Source organism: Oncorhynchus keta, chromosome 14 (assembly GCF_023373465.1).
Source record: "Oncorhynchus keta strain PuntledgeMale-10-30-2019 chromosome 14, Oket_V2, whole genome shotgun sequence".
Classification (NCBI taxonomy): domain Eukaryota; kingdom Metazoa; phylum Chordata; class Actinopteri; order Salmoniformes; family Salmonidae; genus Oncorhynchus; species Oncorhynchus keta.
The window spans coordinates 57,387,712-57,406,971 of record NC_068434.1 but is presented as its reverse complement, the minus strand read 5'-3'; the positions used below and the strand labels follow the sequence as shown (position 1 = coordinate 57,406,971).

The 19,260-nt window shown below is 41.2% G+C and overlaps 1 protein-coding gene across 1 annotated transcript in view; it reads left to right on the top strand.

Moving 5' to 3' along the window:
* The window catches only part of LOC118393656 (potassium voltage-gated channel subfamily A member 1-like), a 28,317-nt gene that overhangs the window by 4,601 nt on the left and 4,456 nt on the right, over positions 1 to 19,260 (top strand). The gene's annotated exons all lie outside the window — the stretch shown is intronic.

The window sequence follows — 19,260 nt, the reverse complement described above, 5'->3', positions numbered from 1 at the left end:
GCACACTTTATGTGACGCACTTTGGAACCATTTGGAGACGTTCCAAATGAATTGATGAAAGACTTGGTTGCTTGCTGAATGTTTTTGAATCAGGTCAGGTACTGCCATACTACACCCACATTTTATAGTAGGACATACATACATTTCGAACTATATTCAATAATGCAACATTATAAAAAGTAAGATATGCGCGTACATAAATGGGTAACTTCACGCACTTTTTCCATTGACTGTAGTAAATCCATTAAATATGAATAGACTAGGCCAACTATATCAAAACAAACGATAATGTGCTGCACAGGCCACTACTAGCCTGCTGATTGCATTCATTTAATTAGTCACCCGAAACTACTTGGTTGTACAGCCCCAATACACACACACACAAACACACACTCTTGATGTTTGACAGCATTGATGCTTTTGGGGCCCTGACATTCTGCCTAATATAATAATTAAATATTTAATACTGAGTTGTACAAAGCAATATTTGTATACTCTTTGCACTCAGAGCTCTGGGTCTTTATCCAGAAAACCTGTCACTGCCTGTCAGACAAAAACATTCACTGGCATTCACTGTTCTTTTGAAACAGTACATTCAGACTCATCAAAAAGGTTACTCAGCATCTGCTTGCCGTTTCCCCAGCATGGCATCAATGCCTTCAATTTGAACTGAAAACATTTTTACTTAAGCCTGTGTCAGCTACGGCTACTGCTTGCCATCAAGCTTGGTTAAAAAGAGGTTGGGGCATCACATGCCAATGTTAAGTCAGGCGTCATAAGTTTACAATATTATGAGTGTTTGACCTCTGATTTCATGTGCGTGACGGTTTTTGCAGTGTCAATTGTTACCATACACTCACCTCATATGAAGAGTAGGATAAATTAGTGTAACATTTTCAGATTTGCATGGGGTTTCTTCATCTCCAGGCATCAATTCAAAGGATACAGTGTTCATTTGGATAGCTGTTGCTATAGGTGACCTTTGGTGACCCTGGCAAGTCAATTTGTGTACACTGTATTTTGGTCTAGTGCATTTTCCCATTGAGGCTGTATGTATGGTCCTTCTGTAGCTCAGTTGGTAGAGCATGGCCAGGGTAGTGGGTTCGATTCCCGGGACCACCCATACGTAGAATGTATGCACACATGACTGTAAGTCGCTTTGGATAAAAGCGTCTGCTAAATGGCATATATTATTATTATTATTATTATATTATGTACAACCAGTCTGACTGAAGCTACGTACTGTATGTGTGGAATACTCTGTGAATCTACATAGTGGGTCAGATCTGATCGAAAAGATAAAAACAGTTCACTTATCACAACGTTGTCTCTCCCTTATGTTTTATTCCCTTGGGAGAATAATAGGTGCAAACTTTGCTCTGATGCAAAAACAGTACATTTCTGTTTGGAGCCTTCTCTAGTATAGTTTATGATATACAGTATAATATATGCCATTTAGCAGATGCTTTTATCCAAAGCAACTTACAGTGCCTTGCAAAAGTATTCAGACCCCTTGGATTTCATTGTGTTACTAAGTGGGATTAAAATGGATTTAGTTTTTTTTAAATCCTGAAGTAATTCAGGCTTGCCTAAACAAAGGGGCTGAATTCTTACTGTATGCAACAACTATTTTGAGTTATTTGACATTAGAGTATTTTGTGTATATTCTTGACAAAAAAAAGTATATTTTAATCCATTTTAATCGCAGTTTGTAACACAATAACATAATTCAGAGGGGTCTGAATACTTTAATTTGTGCATACATTTTACGTACGGGTGGTACCAGGAATCAAACCCACTATCCTGTCGTTGCAAACATCATGCTCTACCAGCTGAGCTACAGAGGACTCTTTGGACATGTGCAGTATGTCTGGGCCTCCCTCTGACATATTTATAGACCATGTTATGTCCTATTGCATTGCAATTCTAAGTTACACAAATATTGTGTGTGCATGGAAACTGAAAGGCTGATCTGTATGGAAACAATCCTACTGTAGTTCTCAATTGCGGAAGAGATTGACTAATGTACACGTGGGCGCTTAAGGAAACTAACCTCATTGTAAATGAAACCCCCCCTTGGGGTTTCAATGTTGAAGTTACATAATATGCCTTCATTGAAAGACAGCAACCTGAGTCTTTGTTAACAACACAAAATCTCACCACGGATCTTTCCAATGAGCTGAATTAATCAGACGGTGCGCGCAGGAGTCGATTATGTTACCTCATTCTAGACGTGTAGATAATGTTGCTAGTTACACATATGCTTTAGTGTAGGGTTTCAGGGTTTCCTGACTCATGGAGACAACGGTTGTTGCGTGATGTTACGGTGTAAGGACAGTAGTTACACTCTTATTACAGAGTAATGAAAAAGCATGACTTATGGTAAGGTGACATAAATTGGCACAACAATGCTACCAAGTCTTTGTCTTTATGAGTCTTTGTAGTCTTAATGAGCGTAGCTAGGAAGTGTGTATATTGTCCTTAGAATAGACTCAAGTTTGGAGTCACACATGTAAACTGGGGCAGGAGGAAATTAAATCCTAGCACACTGCTGGACAGGTAAGCACTTCCCAGAGTTGTCACATGGAGTCTTACTCAGACTTGGTTGTCCCTAGGGGTGCAAGCGAAAGCCCTGCAGAGATGCAGTGGTAGTATATTAACAAGCTCGAGATTTAATGCAATGCAACAGCTGCTCAACCATCAAACTTTTTCTTCCTGGCGATGCGGGCTGCTGGCTGGGAGGCTAGTGGCCTGCTGGTAAACTTTAGTGGCTCCAGATGTGTCATCAGCTTTGGGAGTCTTGAACGGAGCGTTGAGATAAGTAAGGGACGAGTAAGCAGGGCCTCGCTGGTTGTCGTAAACACCTAACAAACAACGTCACATGAGCTGTACAGTGTAAACTTTTCATGTAGTGTTCATATGCAAGATTGATTGCGCAATGTCGAACAATCAGGTAAAGCAACAAGGTAAAAAGCTAAAGTAGATGGAGTTTTGAATAGCAGCTGATATAATGAAGGCCTAAAGTGTAAATGTTACACATTACAAATGTGGGTTGCTTCAAAAATAGATCCTAGACCTAGATAATGCAACCAGGTTATTTGTGTAATCCAACCACGAAATGACAATGTATGTGAAGAAGGTAAACCACTTAATTAGTTTGTTTCCCCATGATTTCATCCAACGTAAAATCATGGTTTACAATTCGATTACGGTAACCAGCACACGTTTTACGTTGGATACCATGTGTAATGAAATGCAATGAGCAACATGATCATGTTCCTAGTCAGGGATATATGTAATCAAGCATAGTCATTTTTTACTCATGACTAATCAAGGCCACTCCCAATGGACGTTGAAACCATCAACCCTGGATGAGCTGTGATACGTGATCAGAGCCTCCCTCTGTATTGATCAGCTTATATAAACGTAAGCCTGTATTCCCAAAATCAAAGCAGTTGCATCTTTCGTCCAGGTGGAGCCAAAATGGCTGCCGTAAATGGAGACCAAGTAGACCTAGTCTCCCACTCGCTCTCTGTGCTCTCCTGCTTTGGATTGACTGGAAGCTTTTATGTGGAGTGACTAATGCTAGCTCTCCAGGGCCCGGGGTGTATCGGTGCATGTGTGAGTGCGTGTGTGAGTCCATGCGTGTGTACACAAGGAGCCAGCCTATAGGGGCCTCCACTCACTGTTGATGACTCAGAAGGCAACCCGGTGGACTACAAAGACCAAGATCCCCCACATAAAGTGCATGGGAGTTGGTCTTTTGTAAAAAATTATGAACATTCTGATAAATGAAAGAGAACCCTTATTGTTATGGTGCTTGACAAACCACGTGGTTTTGTTCAAAGATATGCTTAGGTCAAGGGAAGCAAGCGGAATCATATTTTCTCATAGTGAAATGATTCAAACCAGGTAACATTTTACATCATCAAGATATGCTTTGTAAAGGGTTTGTAAGTGGTTTATTGACTGTATTATATGTTTATAGGTAATATAATAAACAGCTATACTCGTTGAGATTTTGATTGACAAATTGTGAGACTAATATTAGTGATAACTGCTTATTATTAACCATAAATTATTAATGAACAGTCCATAAGCTACTTACAAGCCCTTTATAAACTCTTTATAAAGTATGCTTCAATGTAGTGTTACCCAAAAATCAATTGGCCGTTTAAAAAAAAAAGTTGAAACGCATGGTTGTAATTGGTCTAGTACAGAGTCAAAGGGAGCTGTTTTTAAACCAACCGAGGTAAATCGTTACAGAAATACTGCTGAGGGGTGGAGAATGCTGTTGTTTACTTTATATTGCTGATGTCACAACATCCATAATTGAATGATTTATTTACTTATGGAGTCTCTCATGGCTTCGTCTGATAACATAGACATGTCGTTACCCCCGACCATAAATGTTTGGGATATATTTCCCTAAGGAGTCGTTGTGGAACCTTTTCTTCACTATTATCCTTGTCTTTGATTTGATAAAAACTCATGTTACAAAAATGTACCAGTAAGCACTTGAATGGTCAAATATGATTGGTTTTGGCTTCCTCACAGAGGTTTTGATGGAGACTTGCAGATATGCCCCTTGGCAAAACATGCTACTTCTCTTTACAAGTAACAGTCAGTGCTCAAGGGCTTTGTATGTCTTCAAATTTTATTTGGCCAGATCCACAGAATTATTTTGGGAAGGCGTTCACTTCTTTGGTGGATTACGCAGGAAACGACAAAGTTCTCTTTTAGGATTTGGTTTTACTTCTCGAGCCACTAACAGTAAGTCCTTTCTCCCTCAAGCCAAGTCTTTGGTTTTTATACAGTCATGGTTTTCTGCTCATTCGTCAGAGGTCTTCTACAGCTGGCACGTTAAAACACTGCTCGTGTGATGGAAAATTCCATCTCCATTTTTATAAATAACAAAATGGTTTATTTGTTATTTTCTTCTATAATCCCTTTTACCCGTCCTTGAGAAACAACTCTGCTCCACCGTCAGGTGGAAAGAGAAAGATTAAAGATGGATCTCTAGAGTAAATGATTATACAGCTATTATGTTTATCTAACAATTACTAGGTAACGTAAACACGATGAAAGACAAAGTATTATTTGTTTCTTCTTTATTGGTGATTTATAAAGGGATCTTCCATCCTTAATTCCAATTAACATAGCAGCTTTTTATTTGTGTACTTGGTAGCTGGTTGTACTGTAGAGAGTTGCAGTGTAATGACGTTAATGGTTTTATCAACACGTTCTAACTATTTGACATCGATTAACAGATCACACAGCCAGTCTACTGTACTTTTCACTGCATGTCAAGAAATACTCAAGATGCACACAGCACTCTTTGGGTTGGTTTCCTGGACACAGATTTTTAGTCCAGAACTAAGCTAAATCTGTGCTCGGGGCAACTGCCACTCTATGTCCTATGTAGAATTAGGCCTACTCTTTCAATGTTCCAGAAGCAACGAAACACCTGCATTTAACAAAATGATCAAATCTGCAATATCCTGAATGAAGTGGCTTAAATGCTGTTCATTAACATTTATCCCACTCTAAAAGGTCACAAAGAATTCTCCATTTTCCACATTATCCACTTAAAAACGGTCCAATTTCCTCCCCGCTGCCATTTACGCATAGTCTACTAAACAACGGTCATTTGTTGTTGACTGCTATTGTTTAGGAGATTAATAATATTAAGGCCAAACACCTTTGTTGTACGACACATCTGCGAGGCTGTGGTACTTGCTGCCTTTTGAGATAAAATAAAATATTCTAGCTTGTATTTGAGCATCTGCCTTATCATTAGTAATCTCACTGTTTGCCTTGGTGAGTTTCCGGTGAGTTAATTGGGACTTTGTGCCCTCCCTTGAGTGCCGGCTGAAAAATTGCACGTTTGAGGCTATAAATAGCTGATAGCATTTCCTGCTGTGCTGGGGAGAGATTTTGTATTTTGAAAATAACCTGTCTTGATGCCATTTGTTGTTGCATCGCCAGCTATCTTTATTCTGTATAGACACACCAAGGGGTGTCATCACAGAGAACAGAGAGAACCTTGTGGCACGAGATTACCTTTGTCTTAATTCATGTAAGTTCAAAAGAGAAGGATAACGATCTGTAATACACTGTAAGAGCTCCTATTCAAGTCAATGAGAGTTCTGGTTTTCTCTCAATACATATGCCAACAAAAGCTCAAACACATGACCTTTTCATACTTTCATCATTGAGTATTACGTCATTTCCGAATCGCTTTTTGAAATAATTGGGAATATTAACATCTGGAAGGTTTAACTGTATACCAGGCTCTCCGGTGTAGCTTTGGAACACAAATTGGGCAATCAGAGTTGATCAATCAGTTGAGGCTTATGCTCTTCCACTGTTATGTTCCCAGGCTTAAAGTTAAAAACACTTTTCCCAAGGGGGCTGGGGGCCACGATAAGCTGCAGAGGAGAACATTTGTGGTGTAAGCATTGTCATAGCAACCGTGACTGGAATTTTCTGATGTATACTATGTCGGAGTAAAGTGTGTGTGCGTATGCCTGTGCGTGTGTGTGTACGCTCATCTGTATATGTGTATTTTTAAGTGGTTTGAGAGTCTGTTTTTCCAACTCTCACCCTCTGTTTGGAAAATATGTGCAGTTTCCCCCCCAAACAAACCACTGGCAGACTGCAACTAAATATACCAGAGATATATTTTGTGACTCCATCTCGCAGTTACAGCACCTGTGGGTTGGAGTCTGAAATCCAACTGCAATTCAGCAAAACTGGGAAAACTCTTAATATCACTTTTCCGATCCTTTTTGATGTGTTACATGTTGTGCCGTTAAGTGGTTTCTGCCCTCTGACTGGGGAGCGTGGTTTAATAACTCTCAGTGTGGGGTTGCATTATTCATCACACTGTCAGAGTTGCAACGCCACGTGTCAAAATGGGGCACTTCGCTGTCATTTCTATGTCGCGCAGCAGCATTTCACACAGCTATGGACGCACGGGAAGTGTGTGTTTGTTATTGTTTGGTTGTGTACCGGCATTTCTTTGCGTTTGTTCTGTTGTTGAGATGTTATCCACCCCACAACGTTTGTGAATTGGAAGGTTCGAGTAACGGTGTAAAAACAGTGGAATTAATAACCGTATTATCCTAGGCCTAGTGATACAGTACACCAGTGTAACGTGTGTTTTGCACTCTGGCTGATGGAACTATCTTGTTCTATCTATCCCAGAACTCCTGAACTTGGCACTGTCAACATCTATTGAACTCCTCCTTATACATGTCTGTCTGTGTCTTAGCTCCTGACTGGGAAAGCGTAAATACTGTTATCACCCACATTGACATTTGTATTTGGTTTTCAAAACGTCTTCGTGCACTCCTTTATCGACTTTCCTTACCGCCCATCAATCAAGTAATGCTGCTCAGATTGGTTCCTTGGCATCCGGATAGCCACTGGAGACCTGTGGTTCTGACTAATGTGATCACTTCGAGGAGGTTCTCGGATATTACAGCAAAACCATTTGGTTGTTACAAAGGGCTACATCTGTTAGATGCTATTATTGAGGGAAGGGTATTTGTTCTGCAGCGGATTCATTTTAGTCATTTGGCAGACCCTCTAAGCAACTTACAATTCATGCATTCATCTTAAGATAGTTAGAAAATTCCAGAAAGTTCCTGTGTGAACAATCATTGTGTAGTCAATCACATTGGCTAATCACGCTCCTTTGTAGTGAACAAAAAAATAGCTAATCAATGGAATAAGCCAAGAAAGAGAGCAAAGCAACAATTTTATGTGTTTTTCTCAGCTGTTCTCATTCACAGCACCCCCTTAATCATCCCCCCACATCCACCTTCTCCTTCTCATTAATGAAGTCCAAATGTTTCAGTCAGGTCCAGACGCCTGGGCAGCGTTTCATGGCTTACTGGATTCCTGGCACAAGATAATTATGAAATGCGGTTTTTCACTATTCACGCCAAATGGACTGCACAATGCACTTTTCATTTGCATTTGACTTTATTTATGTGTGTCCTATGTCCTATGAGTTGCTTGCTTGACCCAAACTCTTTACTTAATGTGTGTAAGTGGGTCATTCCTACATTTCTTGCTTTATTTACTATAAGTTATGCTTAATGTACAGTGTGACCAACTGCCGTCACTAACTCAAACCGTTGTTTATTGCATTGGCCTTCTGTGGTCGGCGATTGTGGGAGGTAAAGAGGACTAGGTTGTTCTCAGGTGTTATTGTAAGATTAGGCAAAGGAGCTTCAGCAGTGCTGTGCGGTCAGGAAAGGCACTTGCGGCCAAAGGCGTTTACAAAGAAAGCTGTGTCTCGTGACCCCAGCGTAATATGATCCAATAGACAGACAGAGTTGTGGTAATGAAGAAGAATGGAAAAGCAATAAGGATCATTCCACTCGTGTGAGCCAGATTCGATCTTGCGACTTCAGTAAGGCCATGGGCCTAATTGGTCATATAACATTCATGTAAAATACCTGACCACAGCCATCCATCCCACTTCTGACACCAGTGTAGCATATTTGTGTGGTTTGCTGCCTAACTGTAACTGTGATAAAACCAGGGACCTACTGCACGCTAACTCAATACTTTACTGACATACACGTGCACACACACACATAAACAACGGCATTCATGGACAGATCATTTGTATGAGCTGCAATCCATTGGAAACAAATGGCTTTATCATTCTTGTATAGATGAAGGTCATTGACAGTATAAATGATTTTGAAGAGGAGGGATGGAAGTCTGGGTAGAGATGACTGCTGATATAATTTTTGTTTCAGATGCATCTGTGTGATTTATTATGTGGGAAGAGAGGCTATAAATCAACCATTCTGGCATTTCTCCTCTGCTAGGGAGTCACAGACATGTTACCGTTTCTGCTTTTGGCTGTAGAGCCTTCAGAATCAAATCAAATCAAATTTATTTATATAGCCCTTCATACATCAGCTGATATCTCAAAGTGCTGTACAGAAACCCAGCCTAAAACCCCAAACAGCAAGCAATGCAGGTGTAGAATCAGACATGCTAGCTGAACTTTCCCATTTTGGCTGTGGTTTCACACGATGCAGGTTTGTCCTGCTCGTGCATTCGCAATCCTCTATCCTCACATTTTGATGTTTTGTTTCTAGTTTTTATGGAGGTAATTTTAACCCCATCTGAGCAAATAGGTGTACACTTTGTACTTGGTTGTCAACACTTTATAAATATGGCTCTTAATAGTAGTATATCCTTCCTAAGCTTATAAGGTAGACATGCACAGTAATTCTACTGTTTGCCCTTGTGAGTTGGTGCATAAATAAATATTAGTTATTCATGGTTGAACCTCTCACTCTGTGCCAGTAATGATGCCCTGGTCCTTTAAAAAATGTGTCTGCGACTTGTACAATGTGGCACAACCATGGTAGAATTGCACATGTATAACTGTGTATAGCTGCCATTAGTTGTTATTATTTCAATATCTTTGGCATATATTTGCTATGGACTTTTATTATTCCAGCAATGACCTCCCTACATCCCATAAACACAGTGCATTTGGAGCGTTTGTCACTGCCTAGCAACCTGACAACTGTAGCCAGGTTTGCTTTCCACTTGTACGCCAGTAGAATAGTGTCTAAACATAGTTTCTTCAACCTCACAGTTATTTGAGTTGCGGCTGTATAAGCTCCCTCAGTCGGCTTGTAGTGAATTCACTCGTAAACACCGTATTTCGTAGATCTGCTCTTGCCAGTCCTGCCATCCCATGTGCACAGAGCTTGTTTACATGGGACGAGGGCGTCTTTGCATTAATGATGTTTACTGACCGCCGCCACCCCGCCAGCGCCATGCCTTTAATTCGCCGTGATGGTCTGTCATGGTGTAATATGACTCACAGTGCTTGCACATGTGCTTTCCGAGTGGCGCCCCCCCCCTTGTCGCTTTGAATCAACTTGAGTCCCACAACCGTCACATACGCCACGCTTGTTTGCATGGGCTGCCTTGGCTAGCACAGCTGACCAACACAGCACAGCCAATGAGAAAAATAAACAGCGTCTGTGTGGGCACTCAACCATGCCAGCAAAAGAGTACATTGCAGATAAATCTGCATTGATGAACCGTAGCAAAACGACGTTTGAATATTTTCTGCGGACAATTGGCGGCTATGGGCTTAAAATGAGCTTGAGAATGGTAAACCGAATGTTGATTATTTGTGTGTGTTTGCGTGTGTGTGGCCTGCATACTTATAGTCTGCTTTGTGTGACTGTGAATGTCAGGACTGATCTGAGGGCAGTGCCTGCAGGAGAATGAGGAAAGAATCCCCCAGCCTTTGGATTAGTGTCAGTGTGCAGGAAGCGAAGGCTGCACCCCCCTGAGCTAAGTGTGCCTGTTGGGTCTCTAAAGCTGTCTGTTTTAATTCTCTCCATACTACAGTACATAGCGTTTCCATTATAGTCTCTCGATTGTCTTGAAGCCCTTCATGACAGCCATCATCCCCTCCATTAGTTCAGGTTTTCAGTCCTCTCCATATCGGTTTGTATCCACTTGAAATCCGTGCCACTTGAACATCAATAGAGAACGAATTCAAAGAATCTGAATGAGGCTGTTGAGAATTCTTAGCAGTCCAAGATAATTCTGCATTTCATCAGTCAGTCTGTGTCACTGGCTCAAGGGATTTGGTCCCTACGTTAGTCTATCAAATTATATCTGAGAAAGATGTGCCTTGGGTTTTGGTCATTATTAAGCTTTGCCTGTGAGGTTGTCGTATCTATGAGTATTGGTACCAAGAAATCTGAATTTTTAAGGCAGGGTAGGCAGCTTCTTCACAGGTAATGTAGATCAGTAAAGTTATGGTGAAACACACTGTATAGTCCTACCTCTTGTTCACTGCTTGGATATGCCTGTACTTGGCAAGGCCTCGATTCAATCAGATCAAGCGTTAACCGGTGATAGCCGACACCCGCATAGCTGATGTTCAAGTTCAAGTTTTTACCAATATCCACATGGCAGTCAAAGATACTGAATTACATGGATATTACAATACATACACAATAACACATTCAAGTTGGAATCACAAGTAAAATTCATGACAATATGTACATTAAGGAGACTCACAGGGTCCCTCCTTGCGAACATTAGAAAAAGTTTAAGTTTAACCTGGACATCAAAATGCTCATCAGCCAATTAAATTGTTGACTTATTTGCACGTGATCAAACGCTACGTTAGCTGTTCCAATTACACAACCTGACACATTTAGCCCTATGCTAACCTGAGCAGGTGGCAGTGATTATTTCCTGTAACAAATTCTGCATCAGCCTATCAAATATCTTAGACTTTATATCCACCAACCAATGGCATTTCTTAAAATAGGTCAACTGTGCATATTTCCTTTATGCGTATTTGCGAATATTCGCATGAAATTCTGTCGCCAATTGGATGGAAACCTATCTTGTGAGAAAATCCCACATTTTTGCTCATCCATTTCACACACATCCATGTGCTTTTATGGAGAAAGAAACATGCAGTTATCAACAACATTTAAGTTTCTAAATCATCCTAAAAACATTTTTGAAGAGCATTATGGACTTGTCAAATAGCTGTAATTTACTGTCTTCATCATTTCTGTCTGGTAGCACACACTGCTAAAGCGGTTGACACTGAAACAACAGTGCACATTAACATTGGATTCAAGCGCCCCTCGCATCAAGCATTCTGTTAAGGATAACACTGTTCACTGCTGGTCCTCAATGCTTGATTCAAATAACGCAGATGTGACAAAGTCAATGATTATAATAACGCATAGAAATAGTACATGTAAGTGTAGTCTATGTAATATAGCCTATAGTAGCGATTATTATTTATGTAGCTGTGCTATGTATGTAGCAGCCTATGTGACATCTGCAAGAGGTATTCCAACAAGAAACTCCTCATTAAAGGTATTCATAATCTTCATTTACAAGGTTTTCCTGCCCTTCTCTTCTCAACACACTAACACAATAAATGTAATTCTATATTTTCAAAGGGGGGAAAAAAGCGAATGTGAGATTCAAACCCTTGCCACAATCTGCGACAATTACGTGGAGTTAGGTACGTTAGGTGGAATGACCCAGCCACAGTACGTAGCCAGCCTGCATGCAATTAGTGCTGTTGACTCGCTAGCGCCACTGCTTTAGCATCCGGCTAAGAACAGGTTTCCACTAGTTTTAGCAGCTTCTACTCAAGGTCTCTAGCTCTACGTTGGTTCCCACCGTTTAGAGTTAGGTCACTCGACAGTTCAGCGAGCTATCTAGATAGATAGCGAACGGCACCACACGTGTCAAAGCTAGCAACCTTTCATGCTAAGCCACCATTTGTTTTGTTTGGCTAACAGGAGTGTGGCTGTTTCTTCAAAGTGTGTTACCCCAACATTGAAGCACCATCCCCTTGTAAAAGACAAGCCTAGCAGTGCATTTTACCTCAAGTTACTTGGTTTAAACACGTCGGCATATGGTATTAACACCCACTGGCGTGGCTAGCTGCCTATCGTCACTCAGGTGGTTATAGCCTGCTAATTAGCTAGCTTTACTCTTAGAGCTACTTTCACTAACCTGCAAGTATATAGAATTACTTTATTTCCCACTCCCCTGGTGAATAAAGCTTTCTTTTTCTGTTTACCTAGCTTCCAGCTAATGTTACCTTTGTTGAATAGCAGCTTGTGGTGCGGGTATCCTTCGCTTCCCTCCCGGTTGAAACGAGATGGCGACAGGTTTAATGAGCAAGTCATCAGGGAAGGGTGAGAGAAAGCAGTCCAAGGCTAACAAGGCTTGTCCTGGCAATTTCAGCAATTACATGGCCCATTCTGATTCCCATCTGTTATGTGCTGCCTGCCTTGGTGTGGACCATGGCAGGTTACGTGGACCATGCTAGATGTGCGCATTGCGCCCAGATGGGCCCAGATGTCCTTAAACATAGAGCAAGGTAGATGGAAAGGGGAACCTCCTACTACGGGAGTGGCGACTTCATCCTGAAGTTGTCGAGGAGGTGTGGGGACATTACGCCAGAGCTCTGCCTCCGATCTGTACGCATCGCAGGACAATGCACATTGTCGCTTGTTCTTCGCGATGAGAGATCACAGCGCTCCTCTACAGTGCTTCTGTATGCCTTTCCTCCCTTGGGCCTTTTTCTTGGTCTGTTAGTTAAAAGATGGAGAGTGTTTCATTTGTAACTCCCCAAATGTCACAGGTAACATACATTTGGCGGCAAAATTGTTATTGGGCCACTGTAGACTACATTTAGTATTCTAAAATGTTTTAACAGTCCACTGGAAAGCCCATGAGAGTTTTGCCTAAATTGCGACGCCTCATGCGGGGCCTCTCCAATCTATTAACCCATCAAAGCCCTCCCTCCTTCTCTTATTTCCTGAATCACATTCTATTTCTATGACAACAACTCGCCTACTTCATGCCCACTCCATGAAATCTAACAAGCCAATCAGCATTCATCAAACATTTGACTCAGAGGAAACACAGCTTGTAACTGCATCCGAGAAGAATGTTGTTGGTATTGCAGATTCCCGAAGGTCGGAAGTAACGTTGTAAATAAAATGTCACAGGGAAAACATCCTATTAAGCCATGTTTTTATTTTCCTCTGGCCAGGAAATGTTTTTTCCTTCTTTTAAAAAAAAAAGATTGTTATTTGGAGCAGTTTGTGTGATACCGCTGCTGTTCGACGAAAGCCCAAGCATGGCCTTTTCCACAGCAATTTAAAAAGGAGCTGCTACAGTGTTACTGCGGTTACGTTGTTCCTTGGGAAGCCATGTTTGGGAGTTAGCTGCATCATAAAACACACGTCAATCGTTTAAAATGTCTCATATTTGGAGTTAGAACCTCTGAAATGATTACTCCAATACCCGGATGGTATTTAATGTGATTTATTTAGAGATTATTATAATAGATTTAAGTGGGGTCATTCATGCTCATGACAACTGCTCATGATAACTGCATATTTTTCTGTGAACAATTATCTTGTATTATATTGAGTATAAGGTAACGTAGAAGCAGTACATACAAGCAGTACACAGGGGAGAAACATCAAAATAAAAGAGAAAAATAAATAAATAAAGTGAAGAATCAAAAAAGAAAGCACAAAACAAATAGTGTCACAGTTCATGTGTATTCTGTGGTGAATTATGATAACTGCATCATAATGCATTATACCTGCAGGTTTTAAGTAAATTGTTATCACCACCTTCCGGAGACACCTGAAACCCCACCTCTTTAAGGAATACCTAGGATAGGATAAGTAATCCTTCTCACCCCCCCCCCCCTAAAAAGATTTAGATGCACTATTGTAAAGTGGCTGTTCCACTGGATGTCATAAAGTGTATGCACCAATTTGTAAGTCGCTCTGGATAAGAGCGTCTGCTAAATGACTTAAATGTAAATGTAAATGTAAATGTTACCGAAGTGGAATTTGTGGTATTGTGCTTAAGGAGAAATGTATGTCATCAGCTTTGGTTCTGAAGTCGTTGGGCACACAGATCCACTCCTCTTTGCACGCTAATAGGCTCCTGTTTGACTTTGGCAATATATTCATATCAATCTCTGTCAGGGTGAAGGGACTGACGATAGGTATTTAAGCCCTGCACTTCCCTCGTTAGTCACCTTCAGTCCTGTACAAGTAAAGTGTTCCTTTTCAACAAAATGTAATTAGAACCCTTAAAGGGGAAGTCCAGTCAGAGATCTATGTTGCTCCTCACATTTATTGGTATATTTGATTTTATTATATAATTTACTTATTTGGTATAATTATTTTCAAAACAAATCAAGTTGTAGTTTTCAGATGCTTTTGAAGTGAAATGCTTACTTACAGGCCCTACCCAACAGTGCAGGGAGAAAAATAAAAGACCAATATTAACACGAGGAATAAATATTCAATGAGTAACGATAACTTGGCTGGGTGCCAGTCCCGAGTCGATGTGCAGGCAGGAGTACAAGGTAATTGAGGCAGATATGTTTATTTATTTATTTATTTCACCTTTATTTAACCAGTTAGGCAAGTTGAGAACAAGTTCTCATTCACAATTGCAACCTGGCCAAGATAAAGCAAAGCAGTTCGACACATACAACGACACAGAGTTACACATGGAGTAAAACAAACATACAGTCAATAATACAGTATAAACAAGTCCATATACGATGTGAGCAAATGAGGTGAGATAAGGGAGGTAATGGCAAAAAAAGGCCATGGTGGCAAAGTAAATACAATATAGCAAGTAAAACACTGGAATGGTAGATTTGCAGTGGAAGAATATGCAAAGTAGAAATAAAAATAATGGGGTGCAAAGGAGCAAAATAAATAAATAAAATAAATAAATACAGTAGGGAAAGAGGTAGTTGTTTTGACTAAATTATAGGTGGTCTATGTACAGGTGCAGTAATCTGTGAGCTGCTCTGACAGCTGGTGCTTAAAGCTAGTGAGGGAGATGTGTTTCCAGTTTCAGAGATTTTTGTAGTTTGTTCCAGTCATTGGCAGCAGAGAACTGGAAGGAGAGGCGGCCAAAGAAATAATTGGTTTTGGGGGTGACCAGAGAGATATATCTGCTGGAGCGCGTGCCTCAGGTGGGTGATGCTATGGTGACCAGCGAGCTGAGATAAGGGGGGAATTTACCTAACAGGGTCTTGTAGATGACATGGAGCCAGTGGGTTTGGCAACGAGTATGAAGCGAGTGCCAGCCAACGAGAGCGTACAGGTCACAATGGTGGGTAGTATATGGGGCTTTGGTGACAAAACGGATGGCACTGTGATAGACTGCATCCAATTTGTTGAGTAGGGTATTATTGGAGGCTATTTTGTAAATGACATCGCCGAAGTCGAGGATTGGTAGGATGGTCAGTTTTACAAGGGTATGTTTGGCACCATGACTGAAGGATGCTTTGTTGCGAAATAGGAAGCCAATTCTAGATTTAACTTTGGATTGAATATGTTTGATGTGGGTCTGAAAGGAGAGTTTACAGTTTAACCAGACACCTAGGTATTTGTAGTTGTCCACGTATTCTAAGTCAGAGCCGTCCAGAGTAGTGATGGTGGACAGGCGGGCAGGTGCAGGCAGCGATTGGTTGAAGAGCATGCATTTAGTTTTACTTGTATTTAAGGGCAATTGGAGGCCACGGAAGGAGAGTTGTATGGCATTGAAGCTTGCCTGGAGGGTTGTTAACACAGTGTCCAAAGAAGGGCCAGAAGTATACAGAATGGTGTCGTCTGTGTAGAGGTGGTTCAGAGACTCACCAGCAGCAAGAGCGACATCATTGATGTATAGAGAGAAGAGAGTCGGTCCAAGAATTGAACCCTGTGGCACCCCCATAGAGACTGCCAGAGGTCCGGACAGCAGACCCTCCGATTTGACACACTGAACTCTATCAGAGAAGTAGTTGGTGAACCAGGCGAGGCAATCATTTGAGAAACCAAGGCTGTCGAGTCTGCTGATGAGGATGTGGTGATTGACAGAGACGAAAGCCTTGGCCAGATCAAATGTACATATAGATAGGGTAAAGTGACTAGATAAGAGGATAGATAATAAACAGTAACAGCAGCGCATATGAGTCAAAATAGTTAGTGAAAAAAGTGTCAAAAAGTGTCACTAAGAACACACCCCTTAGGGGCCCCCGTGTTGAGGGTCAGCGTGGCGGATGTGTTGTCGGCCTGTCAGGGAGTCCAGGATCGTGTTGCAGAGGTAGGTGTTTATTCCCAGGGTCCTTAGCTTAGTGGTGAGCTTGGAGGGCACTATGATGTTGAACGCTGAGATGTAGTCAGTGAACAGCATTCTCATGTTGGTGTTCCTTTTATCCTTGTGGGAAAGGGCAGTGTGGAGTGCAATAGAGATTGCATTATTGTTGGATCTGTTGGGGCGGTATGCAAATTGGAGGGTGTCTGGGATGATGGTGTTGATGTGAGTAATGACCAGCCTTTCAAAGCATTTTCAAATCAAATCAAAGTGTATTTGTCACATGTACTGAATACAACAGGTATTACAGTGAAATGCTTACTTACAGGCTCTAACCAATAGTGCAAAAAAGGTATTAGGTGAACAATAGGTAAGTAAAGAAATAAAACAACAGTATAAAGACAGGCTATATACAGTAGCGAGGATATAAAAGTAGCAAGTCTACATACAGACACCGGTTAGTCAGGCTGATTGAGGTAGTATGTACATGTAGATATGGTTAAAGTGACTATGCATATATGATTAAACAGAGAGTAGCAGTAGCGTAAAAGAGTGGTTGGCGGGTGGTGGGTTGTGGGTGGCTGGACACAATGCAGATAGCCCAGTTAGCCAATGTGTGGCAGCACTGGTTGGTCGGCCCAATTGAGGTAGTATGTACATGAATGTATAGTTAAAATGACTATGTATATATGATAAACAGAGAGTAGTAGCAGCGTAAAAGGGGGGACATACAATGCAAATTGTTAGAGTAGACATTTTATGGCTACATATGTGAGTGCTACGGGGTGATAGTCATTAAGACAGGTTACCTTGGCATTCTTGGGCACTATGGCGGTCTGCTTGAAACATGTAGGTATTACAGACTGGGTCAGGGAGAGGTTAAAAATGTAATTGAAGACAATTTCCAACTGGTCAGCACATGCTCTGAGTATGCATCCTGGTAATCCATCTGGCCCTGCAGCCTAGTGAATGTTATCTTTAAACAAGTTCTTTCTCACATCGGCTTTGGAGAGTGTGATCACACGTTCCTCTGGAATAGCCGATTGCTCTCATGCATGGTTCAGTGTTGCAAGCCTCTAAGCGAGCAATCAAATCATTTTAGCTCGTTGGTAGGCTCTCGTCACTGGACAGCTCTCAGCTGGGTTTCCATTTGTAATCCGTGACAGTTTGCAAGCCCTGTCACACTACAGCGCCAGAGCCAGTCTAGTAGGATACTATCTCGGGTCCTGTATTGATGGCTCGGGGATAGAAGCTGGCCTGTTGGATGGTTCGTTGGAGGGCGTCGCAGGAAATCTTATAAGCGTCCGGATTAGTGTCCCGCTCCTTGAAAGCATTTGGTAAAACTCATTTTGGTTTCCCATGCATTAAAATCCCCGGCCACGGGAAGTGCCACCTCTGGATGTGCATTTTATTGTTTGCTTAGGGCCCCTTACAGCTCATTGAGTGCGCTTTGACACATATAACACTTATTAAAGGAGCACAGAGAAAAATACAACTCTAGACAAAAGTAGTCTCTGAGGTCACAGGTTTACGTTCCCTCTCCTCTACCTATTCAGGGGAATAGTTTTAAATGTTGTCATCATCAATGATGGTATATCATAGCAGGGGAGACAGTAGCTGTACGACAGTATTGTGGCAGCACAATTAGCTCAATTGAGACTGGGATTTCCACTTTGAATTCATGAAGATGTATGTGGCCGTGATGAAGAATTGAGACACATAAACAATAGTGATTACGCTCATGGAACTCGTGAAAATCTTTACAATGACATTGCATACATTTTGAAAGTAGTGCTTTCTTAGGTATAGACTGGGGAGCTACTGTATAATTGTATAACTTACACTAGCTAGTGTGAAACCCGTGAAAAGCTAACACTTTTGCTTCTCCTAGACCTATGTTCTGGACTTTGCTACTAGTGTGTCAATTGTTTGACGAAGAATGTTTACACACTTGGTATGTTTACCCATAAGTGGTTTTGGATAAGCATAAGTGGCATTAACCAGTCATAAAATATCCATAAAGTCATCAGAAGAAACTCTCTACAACACTCTCTATAGCTTACTGTAAGTATCACTTAATATATAGCAGATGTGGATTGTTGCCACCTTAAACAAAATGTAGCAGGAGAATGTGAAGGAGTTTCATGTATTGTCTGTATGTGTCAATATGGGAGCCTATTTCTATTTCTTGGTTCTGGCTTCAGTGCATGGAAACAATGTACAGTTTGTGTTGTAAAATGAGACAGCAGGACATGTCACATAGATGCAATGCTAATTTAGTTATTTCGGAGAGCAGTCGAAGGACAGACATGACTGTCCTTGAGCCTGACCATTCACAACACAACCACTCAGTAAGAAAGTTGTAGTTGTCTAGTCTCTGGCATAGCTTGGAGTTAACACAGAACGTCTGGGTCTAGGCCCGAGACAGTGTGAGAAATCTGGGAATCCTGCAATTACTGATATACTGAAACACCAGCTGTTTCATTCAAAGAAGAGGGCTGTCTTGAATTGATCATGTTTTTACTATTAAATAAATACACGTGAAATTAGGTACATTTACATTACACAGAAAAAGAAGAGCAA